Source organism: Monodelphis domestica, chromosome 5, assembly GCF_027887165.1.
Source record: "Monodelphis domestica isolate mMonDom1 chromosome 5, mMonDom1.pri, whole genome shotgun sequence".
NCBI classification, from domain to species: Eukaryota; Metazoa; Chordata; class Mammalia; order Didelphimorphia; family Didelphidae; genus Monodelphis; species Monodelphis domestica.
This window is the reverse complement of record NC_077231.1, coordinates 166,468,570-166,481,353: the sequence shown is the minus strand read 5'-3', so window position 1 is coordinate 166,481,353 and position 12,784 is coordinate 166,468,570.

The window sequence follows — 12,784 nt, the reverse complement described above, 5'->3', positions numbered from 1 at the left end:
TTCTGGGTAGGGACGCAGCCTCCACCATGTGGCCAAAGTGAGGAATGAAACATCCACTAGGTAAAAAGAGAAAGGATTAAATATCCATCAGTTTCATAGAATGATCAAGCTTTTTTTTTAAATAAGTGTATTTCAATAGAATTATTTCCCATACAACCCCATGTATTTTACTAAGAATTATAAAGTAATATGTGTTTTACTTCAATGCATTTAAAAACATTATTCTGAAATTTGGGGGGGAGTGTGGTGGGGTGGTAAAATACCCTTTATTTTAAAATGTGGCTTCTTGTGCTCAAGTTCAGAAGGGTTTGTGCTCCACGTGTTCAGGTTGAGTTTGTAAAATTCAACAGTCTCAAATCCATTGCAAGTACATACTTTGCAATAGTATTAAACACCATGGAAACTTATGTACAGATATAGTTCTGTATCTGAAATCAGAAGGTTTTTTTTACATTTTTTAAAATTTTAATCTTTATTTTATTCTAATAACAAATTTACACATAAGTTTTCCAAAGTTGTGTGATTCATGTTATCTTCCTTCCTCCTCCTGGAATTGACAGGCAATTCCACTGTTTTATAAGTGTATTATCACTCAATATATTTCTATATTATTCATTTTTGTAACTGATAAATCTTATAAAATCTGTAAACGTTTAAATTTAGGTTTTATGTTAAATATGAGAATTATAAAGTAATATTGTTATCGCTGATTTAAAAATGTTATAGCTTAACTCAAAATGACTTTAGCAAAAAAAAAAGTAAAAGTGGAAAAATGTAAGAAGGTAGAGAATTGTCTAGCCTACTACTCTAAGTGTTGTTCTGCTGTGGGGCTCAGCCCCAACAGGGCTTCCCCAAGTCCTATCTCCACATGGATTTCCTGGTAATAATCCTCAGCCAGAGGTGCACCAATGCAGCCTCCTCCAAAGCCAAGGCAGGAATCTCAGCCACTCACCCAGCAAACCCACACAGAATCCAGGGGGAAAAATCTCCTGCAAGCCAGGAAAGGAATCTCCGGAACTCACCCATAAAACAAGCAGATAGCAGAGTGGAATAAAAAACCAGAATCCTTCTATATATTGTTTACAAGAAACATTTGCGACAGGGTGACACACACAGAATAAAGGTAAGAGGCTAGAGCAGAATTTATTACTATTACTCTGCCTCAACTAAAGTAAAAAAGCAGGAGTAGCAATCATGATCTCAGACAAAACTAAAGTAAAAATAGATTTGATTAAACGAGATAAGGAAGGAAATTACATCTTGCTAAAAGATAATATAAACAATGAAGTAATATCAATTAGAAACATATGCACCACTGTGTGACCCTGAGCAAGTCACTTGACCCCCATTGCCTAACCCTTACCACTCTTCTGCCTTGGAGCCAATGCACAGTATTGACTCCAAGATGGAAGGTAAGGGAAAGAAAGAAAGAAAGAAAGAAAGAAAGAAAGAAAGAAAGAAAGAAAGAAAGAAAGAAAGAAAGAAAGAAAGAAAGAAAGAAAGAAAGAAAGAAAGAAAGAAAGAAAGAAAGAAAGAAAGAAAGAAAGAAAGAAAGGAGGGAGGGAGGGAGGGAGGGAGGGAGGAAGGGAGGGAGGGAGAGGGAGGGAGGGAGGGAGGGAGGAAGGAAGGAAGGAAGGAAGGAAGGAAGGAAGGAAGGAAGGAAGGAAGGAAGGAAGGAAGGAAGGAATGCACCAAATGGTATAGCCTCTAAATTTTTAAAGGAGAAATTAATTAAACAATTGAAAAACATTAATTGTTCATGAATAGGCTGAGACAAAATAATAAAAATGGCAATTCTACCTAAATTAACTTACCTATTCAGTGCCATACCAAACTTCCAAAAATTTATTTCATAAAGCTAAAATTAATAATAACAAAATTCATCTGGAAGGACAAAAGGCCAATAATATCAAGGGAATGAATTTTAGAAAAGGAAAGTGGCCTAGTTGTACAAGATCTTGAACTATATTATAAAGCAGCAGCCTTCCAAATAGTCTTATACTGGTTAAGAAATATATTAGTGATCAATGGATTAGTTTAGGCATTCAATACACAATAGTAAATGACCATAGTAACCTAGTGTTTGACAAACCCAAATACCCAAGCTTTTGGAAGACAAAACTGGAAAACAGTATGACTGAAACTAAGCATAGAGCAACACTTCAGAATATAGACCAAAGTAACGAAAAAATGCATACATGATTGAGAAGTAAATGATGAAAATCACATACAAATTAGAGGAACAGAGAATATTTGACCTGGTAGATCTATGGATAAAGAAAGAATTTATGTCCATATAAGAAATAGAGAACATGAGATATAAAATAAATGTTTGAGTACAATAAATTTTAAAGGTTTTGCACAAACAAAATCAATGCAGCCAAAATTAGAAACAACACATTGGGAATCGGTGCAACCAAGATTAGAAACAACACATTGGGAAACAATTTTTTATAGCAATTGTCTTTGACAAAGGTGTTTTTCCCCCTCAATTATATAGAGAACAGAGTCAAATATGTGACTAAAAATAATTCTGTAGTTGATGTACAGGAAATTCTCAGATGAAGAAATTTAAGTTATCTTTAGTCATATGAAAAAATGGTCCAAATATTATTAATTAGAGAAATAAAAATTAAGACAACTGTGAGGTATTACCTCATACCTATCAGACTGGCTAATTTGATCAAAGAAGAAAATGATAAAAATGTTGGAGGGGATATGGAAAAGTTGAGACACTAATACACTGTTGATAGAGTTGTGGACTGATACAATCATTATGGAGAGCAATTTGGAAGCATGCCCAAAGGATCATAAAACTGTATCTTCTACTTCCTAGCTCTATGTCCCAAAGAGATCAAAGATGTGGAGAATTCAGAACTGACAAATCTTGAAATTAAAAAAAAAAATAGTCAAAGCTGATCCTAAAAGACAATGGTCTTGGGACAGTTAAAAGCAAGATGGCAAAGGCAATTTTCTTGTTATAGCTAAATTAAAATTCACAAGATTGAGGAGTACTGAAACCTTCTATAATTAAATTGATTTGGATTAAAAAATAAGAATGCAAGAGGCAGGAAACAAGCTTAATTTGTCTTTCTCAAAAGAAACACATTCTCCCAGTTCCCAAAAATCTTCAGAGTAATCGAATTTGTTATCTCTCAGCTTTCCAAAAGCCACATAGCAAGAGGTTCTCATTATCTATATAAGCACACAACTCTCAAGGCAGGAAAGGGACACTATAGATAAAATACATTGCAGAGGAAGCTCAGGGAAGCCCATGCAACATCATACTTTCCAGGAAATCATATATGTAACATATTTTTATAATCATGGAAGTTAGGAAGAAATGTCCAGCATCTACAATTTTTGTATTATCTTTGTGGAAACCGAAGTTGTAACTTTGAATGATCCATTGTAATTCTTATCAAAATGTACTCCTAACCTAATTGGTCTATTTGCAAATAAATAGACTAGCCTCCAACTCCAGCCAGAAGAGGCTATTTTCAACACCTATCTGTGTGTATTTGCATTTCGACTTTCTCCTTTCCCTATCTCTTGTCCACAGCTCCCTTCACAGGTGAAAAACCCACATTTTTTGTTTGTGTGTTTTGTTTTTAATTTTTTTTATGTTGTGCTGGACACAAGAAGATGGAAAAAAGGATCTACTTGTACAAAAATATTTATAGCACCTCTTTTTTTTTTTAGTAGCAAAGAACTAGAAACTGAAGGGATATCCATCAATTGGGGAAGGTTGAACAAGTTGTTAATGAAATGGAATTCTATTGTGCCATGAGAAATGATCCCCCCCCCCCAAACCTAAGAAGACTTGTATGAAGTGATGCAAAGTGAAATAAGCAGAACCAGGAGAATATTGTACACAGAAACAGCAATAAAACAGGATGATCAACTGTGAATGACAACAGTGATCAGCAATGCAAAGATCCAGGAGAAAGCCAAGGGATTCATGATGAAAAAGGCTCTCTACTGCTTTAGAAGACTCTGATTAAGTCTGAGTGAGAATGAACATGCCATTCTTCACTTTATTTCCTTCATGAATTTTTCCCTCATGTAAACAAGATGGGTCTTCTTTCACAACATGATGAAAATGGAAATATGTATTACACAGCACATGTACAATCTATATCATATTACCTGCTGTCCTGGAGAAAGGGGAGGCTTGGAAGGGAGGGAGAAAACATGGATCACAAAATGTCAGAAAATGATTATTGAAAATTATACCAATATGTAATCCAGGAAAAAAATTTAAAAACTTTTTTAAAAAAAGAACATTAGAGGCAGACTGGAAGAAAGTTTCATATGGGAGTGTGGGTATGGGGCAAAGGGAGTTGAGTCACGCACATACTGGGCTGGTGGATTTCACCACGTTACATCCTGTACTAGCTTGGCTGAGGCAGAAGGAGTTGAACCTTATAAAACATTTATTTTCTGGGATTTTCCGAAATTTACAACTTTTTGCATTTTTTCCTATGGTTAGCGTCAGGTAACTGAATCAGTGGATAACAGATCAACTGTATTTGGGTTTTTTTTTTCTGTTGTAGACTTTTGATTTAATCAGCAAAGGGTAAGAAAACTCCTTCTACCAATGTAGATTCAGAACTGCTTTGCAATTTAGAGAGTTTCTTGGATTACTGAGAAGTTAATGACTTACCCAGAATCATATGGTCAATATGTTTGAGTCAAGATTTAAACCCAAGTCTTGATTAAAGAGTCAGCTCTTTATCCACCAGACCATACTTTGTAGTTAGTAATTTTTTTTCAGTTGTGTCTAACTATGACGGCATTTGGGATTTTCTTGGCAGAGATGCTGAAGGGATTTGCCATTTCCTTCTCCAGCTCATTTTACAGATGAGGAAACTGAAGCAAACAGGATAAAGTGACTTGCTTAGGGTCACACCAATAGTAGGTATCTGAAGTCAGATTTGAACTCAGGGGGATGAGTTTTCAGATCCAGCTCTCTATCCATCGTACTACCTACCTGCCCCTAGACCATGTTAACTCTTGCAAACTTTAAGTCACTATACTGCTTCTCCATAAGGGGCTAGAGAGACTTTGAGATGCTTGGTTGATGGATTGCAATGGGAACTTTACTCAGCTGAATCAACTTAAGAGGTTCCTTAGTGCCTATCCTTGTTAAAAGCTCTTCTAGGTAAATACACCTTTTTTTTTTCCAATTTGTTCCAATATCTTTTTCCTTTTATTAACTGTTCTGTGACCTACAAGTGTCTCATTTTGTTCTGATATTAAAACTAAATTGCCAAGGTAGTGGTCCAAGTTAGTCCTAACCCAAAACATTCCTCATACCATCTCTCTTTATAACTATCCTATTCTATCAAGGGCCTTCTCATTATTTCAATCACCCAGCTTCAGTACTTTGGTCATTCTCAATTCCTCCCATTTCCTTACCCTACATGACCCATCAATTGCTACATCTTGTCAATTCTGTCTCCCTGACATGCCTCACATCTGCCCCTTTCTTTCTACTGACACTGCCAGTATTCTCATGGAATGGGTAAGTATACAATATATGCATAGTTGCAAAACATAAAAGTCACACTGATATATAAATTCTGTAGGAAATTCAAACAGACAAAGATATTTCTTTGAGTTTGCACAGAAATCAAGAACAGTGTATATGGATGTACACATGTAAATCTGTATAAATACAACTTATGTACACATGTAAATACTAATGTATACTAACAAACTAACTATATTAGAATAATTTATTAATGTTCTAATGATTAACTATAGGGACAGTTTAGAAAATGTGTTCAAAGTCTTAGGGAAGTAGGGACAGATATAAAAAACTACTTAAGCATAGAAGTTAGATTACATTATAATTGTAGGTTAGCAATTGTTAATAATAGAAAAATTTACTTAGTTGAATTATAGACATTAGAAGATAAGACAGTTGCATATTCAAAATGCTGTTGAATTTTTTGTTCTTGTTTAAAATTGTTACATGAGTTATTATGTCAAAACTATGTTTCATGTAAATCCCTATTACCTAAACCATTTTCCTATACCCAAACTTAGCATAGAACTAGATAGAATAGCTAAGATAAGATTAGGATTTGTTATTTTGGGAGGGCAAAGGAATATTTAATATAGTACAGGGTTAAGAATTAGATAGTTGGAAATATAACAAAATGTGTCTGAAAGGAGGGTATCATTAAAAATTGCAGAAGCTGGAGATTGATCATCTGTCAGTCAAATGAAGATTCCATTTGGAATGTGACTGGGAAACAGTTGGAGGCAAGAGCCAACTGCTTGACTGGATTTGAGGTCTTTGGGCTGATGGTGTTGACCCTGAAGGAAGAAGCTGGGTTTATCTCTGGGACTTGAGATAATCAAGTTGGAGGTGACCTGGCTGATTTGAAGGCAGAAGAAGAAGGACAAAAGTTCTTACATATCTTTCTGACTGGTTCTGTTTCATGCTAGTGACTGAATTGCCATCTCTCTCAATATCCACCACTAACACTCACTGTAGATAATAGGGATAGCCCACCCCTCTTTACCTTAACCTCCCTCCTTGTCCTGTCTTCCCCAAATAAACCCCTTGTTCGACAAAGAAGATTAAGAACTATTTCATTGAACCTCACAACTCACACTGCGTGACTTGAGGAAGACTGAAGAAAGGGGGAGGGGAGGCTGAAAGGCTTCTGAAGAGGGAGGAAAACAGGAGGCGTAGAGGGAGGAGGGTAGGTAAAAGAAGATAACTACCTGATCCATTAGTTATCTAGTAACCATCAAATATACCCTCCCAATATCATCTATTACAACTTTCTTCTTCTTTCTTTAGTCAGATAATCTCTGCTTGAGTAACTCAAGTTCAGACTCTGTCAAAAGCCACAATGGTCTCTCTCTCTCAGCCTAGGTCAGGTAAAGCCAGTCTCTCCCCTTTGGTCAAAAAAACGCAAAGCCAAAGTCCCAGTTTCTCTCCTCTGGTCAGGCTCCCAACTGCCTCTCCTGGGAACATTCTGTTTGGAATCTTCTCCTTGATCGGCAGACAGGTCCTTCACCTTGGTCTGCATGCCTGGCTTGTCCTGCAAATCCTCTCTTTCTTCATGCCTCTTCCACACAAGAAAATCCCAAATGGAATTATGAAGGTGTGGACACAATTGAAACTCTTAACTACTCTATCACACATAGGCAATTGGGGCTTATCTCCCCGAGTTCAAATATATCCTCAGACATTTAGTAGCTGTGTGATCCTGAGCAAGTCACTTAATGAAATTTGCCTCAGTTTCCTGATCTGTAAAATGAGCTGGAGAAGGCCTCGGGTTTAACCATAATGCAATAGTGTAAAATATATATTTATTAAGTTTTTGCTTCTTATTTGTGAATACTACCTTCTCCCCCCCTCCCTTTTTTTGAAATTCAGGGCAGAGTTTTTCTTTCATCAATTCTGGGGTTCTCTTTTATTCTCCATGACTTTTTGAAAATTTCTGACGGCAAATCAACAATCACATTTGCCAATTATTTTAGAACTCTGGAATGTAATTTATCTGAGCTTAATGAAGAAATAAATTCACTGAGGGCAACTAGATGCTATCTGATCATCTTACCTTAAATTTCAACTACTAAAATTTTTTTTGTTCTTTACTTTTCAGTACCAAGGTTATTCCTCTTGGAAGGAAGGAGATAGCTGCCCCTTCTTTATAGCCTCTAATGAACAGGACCAGGAGCAGAGTTGGTATGATAGGTTTCTTATACCCCTCTGCCCTTATTTTCAAGCAATTACCCCTCCTCCTTCATTCCACCCTCTCCATTAACAAAAAACAAAACAAAAAATTTTGAACAAAGTTCGTTATCAATATATAACAACAATTATAGTCTTCTGTGAGGTTCACATTTGAGTCTCATCAGAATTTAGATCAACTTGCAGGGTTGCTAATTAGGCATTTTACATTTTATCTTTGCTCTTACTTATACAACTGGACCAAGGCTACTTGTTGGTTGCCATCCTTGCCCATAATTCCCCTGAAACTACTCCAACCAGGGTCATGCTGGTAAATGCTTACAACTGACTCTCTTTAAAAAAAATAAAATAAAATATAGCTATATATAAATCCATTGCATTAGAATCTTTGGACTACATTTCCCACAATTCCCTTTCCTTTTCATGTATGCGCATCGATGATTGGGGTTTTTCATTTCTGTTCAGGACCCCCAAGTGCTCTCTGGATCCACATGGAGGCAGGGGGAAGCTCTCTCGGTTTTTCCTAGCTTTACTTTCCCTTAGCTTCAAGTTAAATATTTAATAAATGTTATTAAATATAATACTTGGAGTATTGGATATTAATTTTAATCTTTACACCCCACATATTCACACACATTTAAATATAAAATTGTGAGTGGGAATATATAGCATATGTTATGCATATACATGTACATGCACATATTTTTATATGTATATATACATACAAGACACATTTATGTTTAATCTGCATTGTTAAAATTTTCTATGTCACTTTTTAGGGCAACGAGGTGGCACAATGGGTAGAGTGCTGGCCCTAGAGTTTGGAAAACTCATCTCCCAGAGTTCAAATCTGGCCTCAGACACTTACTGGCTCTGTGACTTGAGACAAGTCACTTAAACCTGTTCACCTCAGTTTTTCATCTGTAAAATGATTAGGAGAAGGAAATGGGAAACCACCCAGGTATCCTTGCCAAGAAAATGTCAAATGGGATTGCGGAAGAGTCAGATAAAACTGAACAACAATGACACATCACTTTTGCAAATCTGAATAGCAAATAAAATAGTAAATCAAGCCGGGAATGATAGTGTTGGCAGATTCCCAAGATAGAAATGTTCACAGTGAAAATTTAACAATTGGCTCTTTGCTCAAACAGGTTTGGGCTGAGTCTAGCACACCTTTGGTTCCAATCCAACAGAATCAGAGGCCTCTGGACCTCTTGAACTCCTAAAGCCTCTTTGGAGGCTGGACACTTTCATCTTGAGGCTGATGCTCAGTGACCTACTCAGCCAGGGAAACATAAAGCAGAAGGTAGCCATGGCCCCAGATACAGCTCTCTTACTTTGAGTCCTTGCCCCAAGGAGGAGTATCAGTGGCAATAGGAGGAAAGAACCTCTTTTTGAGACTCTAGAGACCAGCTATATTATTTGTCACAAGGGAAAGGTGCAGCCAGAGGCTGAGCCAGAAGATGTCTCTTCTTTTAATGAATGTAGCACCCTACTTCCTGTTACTGACACTTGGTAGGAAGACCCAGGAATCATGTAGGACTTGCCAAGCATAAAAAAAAATTCCAAGTCTTTCTAATCTTGATCCATCCCATGGCCAGAAGTAGACCCCAAAATACCCATGTGGTAGAAAAGAACCATGAAAAGCAATCTGAGTCATGGGAGAGCCCCTGCTCCATATGTGTGTGTGTGTGTATTATGGGTAGCCAAGACAACTAAAGCCACTTCATTTTTTCTGCAGTTCTTCTTTCTTGGCCTGACTCTGTTTCTGTTGCAAACCCCATCCTGTCTTCGACCTTACTTACTGCTGAAACAGCAGGGATAGTCCTATCTATTAGAGCCCAGAAACAAGAGAGAGCTAACCTGAAGAAGAGTCTTCCCTGTTATTAGCCCCAACAATAGGCCCTGTCTAGGGGTACCACATCCCCTATTCCTCCCCTATGAGCCCCCAACTATAAGTCATGTTCAATCCCAAGGTGCCCCGGGTGCCCCATAGTCAATTCACCTCCTGCCCAATTTGAAACCTATATAAGCTTTATCCTTTTGCTCATTTAGTATAAATGGGACCCTCTTGCTGGCAAACTCAAAAAACTCTCCTTGGTTCCTAAATTTCTGGTTTGGTTTTGGTTTATTATTATTATTATTATTTAGTATTATTATTATTTTATTATTATTATTATATTTATTATTTTAGTTTTTATTATTTAGTTTTGTTATTGTTGTTGTTTGTTTGTTTTTAAACCCTTACCTTCCATCTTAGAATCAATACTGTGCATTGGTTCCAAGGCAGAAGAGTGGTAAAGGCTAGGCAATGGGGGCCAAGTGACTTGCCCAGGGTCTGTAAACACCAAAACTGTAAAGGATAATTTTTAGTGTTTTGACTTAAATTCTAAGTAAGTGGTCGCCATGGGATATTCCCAAATATGAAAATACCCAAGTCAACTGGGGATTATGGAGACTTTAATTAATAAAGAAAGAAGGAATTAAGGGAAGGAGAGAGAGAGAGAGAAAGAGAGAGAGAATTAATTAAACTGCTCTGGCTCAGGCTGAGCCAAGCAGTAGAAAAAGGCCTAGACCAAAATGGCCTAGGCCTGAGCCTAAGGGAGAGGGAGTCAATCTTTATCACTTACCACAAGACTGTCTCCAAGCAAGCTCCAGTCGTCCACTGAATCTCCTGAACTCCAGTTTAGAATCTCCCTCCACTCTGAACTGAATTGCTCTCCAAACTGAATTACAATTGTCTCCTGACTTTTAACCCCTTCCTTTTAAAAGAAATTTTCTCTTATGTCACCTCCCCTAAATTTTCATGTCTACCAATCACAGTAGACACTTTTTTCCAGGAATGCCCATTCTTAGTTTTCACCTTCTTTGGTTTTCACCTTCTCTGGTTAGATTAAATCTTCTGAGTACTTCATGCCTCTTTGTTAAGCTTGCCTTTTGTAAGTTACTTGACCTTTTTAGGTACTAATTTAACCTTTATATGTACTTAGCACCCTTTTGTATTAGATCTAAAACTAGACCTAGCCTAAAGTTCTAGCTTTACTATAAGGTATGAGTTGGGGACTTTCATTGTTCAATCAGGAGTTTACAACTTTATCTTCCCCTAAGGCACTGTCTGAGTAGGGTAGAGTAATTTGTCAAGTTCCCAAAACATTCCTGATCAAGTATCTCCATTGTTACAATAGTGGAATAGCTTTACCAAATCTTCTAAGGTACAGTCTGAGTAGTTTTTAAGATTCACAGGTCACACAGCTAGGAAGTGTCTTAGGCTAGATTTGAACCCAGGATCTCCCATCTCTGGGCCTGACGTTCAATCCACTGAGCCACCCAGCTCCCCCTTGGTTTTAGTTTTAATTCTAATTTGGGTACTGGTTTATTTTAGCACCAACAATTTTATCCAATGTATATGTATATATCCATATATGTGTATATATATATAATCTATATAATTTATTTGTCTATCTATTCTTCTTAGATATTGATACCAATTATATGGTTTTGTAGTAATCCAAGGATGATCTATGGTGGTAAAACAGGTAAAATGCCCAGGTGTTATTGAAAAGTCTGTAGGTATATCATAAAGCATTGAAAAGATATTGCTTCTATGACATTAAAAGATAAATTGCTCTCCTCTCTGGGTTGGTGGAACTTTAGAGAATCCTCAGCTAAGGTTCTTGAACAGTCGCCAGGATTCTAGCTTACCTGTCTCTCGAGTCAACCTCAGATTGGCTGGGCTTCAGGGTGTCTCAAACATCAGTAATCTCTAGCTGAATGACTTCACAAGAGTCTACCTAAAGGTCAGAGCAATGCTCATCTGATCCTTCCGAATATTTCATTCTTTTTTTTGAATCCCAGGATTGCAGATTTGGAGCACAATTGCTGATGTAGTTCACGCCATGCTTAGACATTGTAGAAATGAGACTCAATCAGATGAGTGATTCCCTTTGACAACCCATCAAGGGCTTTGTCTGTTGGAATATGGGATGTTCAAGGCGTGCCTGGGTGGTGTTCATTCGTTAGTCAAATCTACAATAGCTGATTTTTTTTATTTCCCGAAAGGAGCAATTGGAACCTCTGTAAGCACTTAGGCTATGGAGCATGTTAAAAATAAAATGCTTTATTTCATTAACAGGGCTTTGCTGTGTGTGCCTAAATCACCTAAGATGGAAGCAGCCATATGGAGGATGGGAGGGATCTGCTTCTGGGAGAAAATGACCTACATGGGTGAGAGGATCCTCTCTCCATTGGCTACTTAGCCAGAACAAGATGCATCATTAAAAATACCAGAGTGGGACAATCTGGGGATCTTTTCGGTGGCATTCCTAGGAAGAAGGTCCTGTTCACCTGCAGCAACGGGGTTAACAGTAGCAAAGTTTGCTTCCTCCTCTCTCCTTTGCACCTTGTGACCCCTGAGAATCAGACTTGGGGGTTTGTTTGGCTTTTTTGCTCTTTTCTGTTCTAGAAACTGGCAGTGAAGTCCCTGAACTCTGAAGATGGAGCCATAGCAACCTTGGAGCCAGGATCTCAGGCCAAATGTTGTTGCTGGCCAAGCAGAGAAGCCCTGCAAAGCCAGGGTCCTTGGACTCAACTCCAGAAGGACACTGAATTTAGAACTTGATGGAACTGTGTTCTATAGGAACTGAGCTAAACTGTGAATATAATCCCCCTTCCTTCCTCAGAGACTGAGGTGCATTGAGGGAGGCATTATGTTCCCTATCCTATCTGACTTTTAAGCAGTTAAATGGAACTGGGTACATAGAACCCCTAAAATCAAGGAGCACACCATTGGTAGAGGTTGAACCAATGGCAGAGACAAGACACCCTAACACCCCACCACCACCATCCTGAATCTTTCAGAAAATGGTAGAGGGGGTACAGCTGGGCAGCTCAGTGGATTGAGAGCCAGGCCTAGAGATGGGAGGTCCTAGGTTCAAATCTGGCCTCAGATACTTCTAGCTGTGTGACCCTGGGCAAGTCACTTAACCCCCATTGCCTAGCCCTTACCACTCTTCTGCCTTGGAACCAATAGATAGTATTGATTCTAAGATGGAAGGTAAGGGT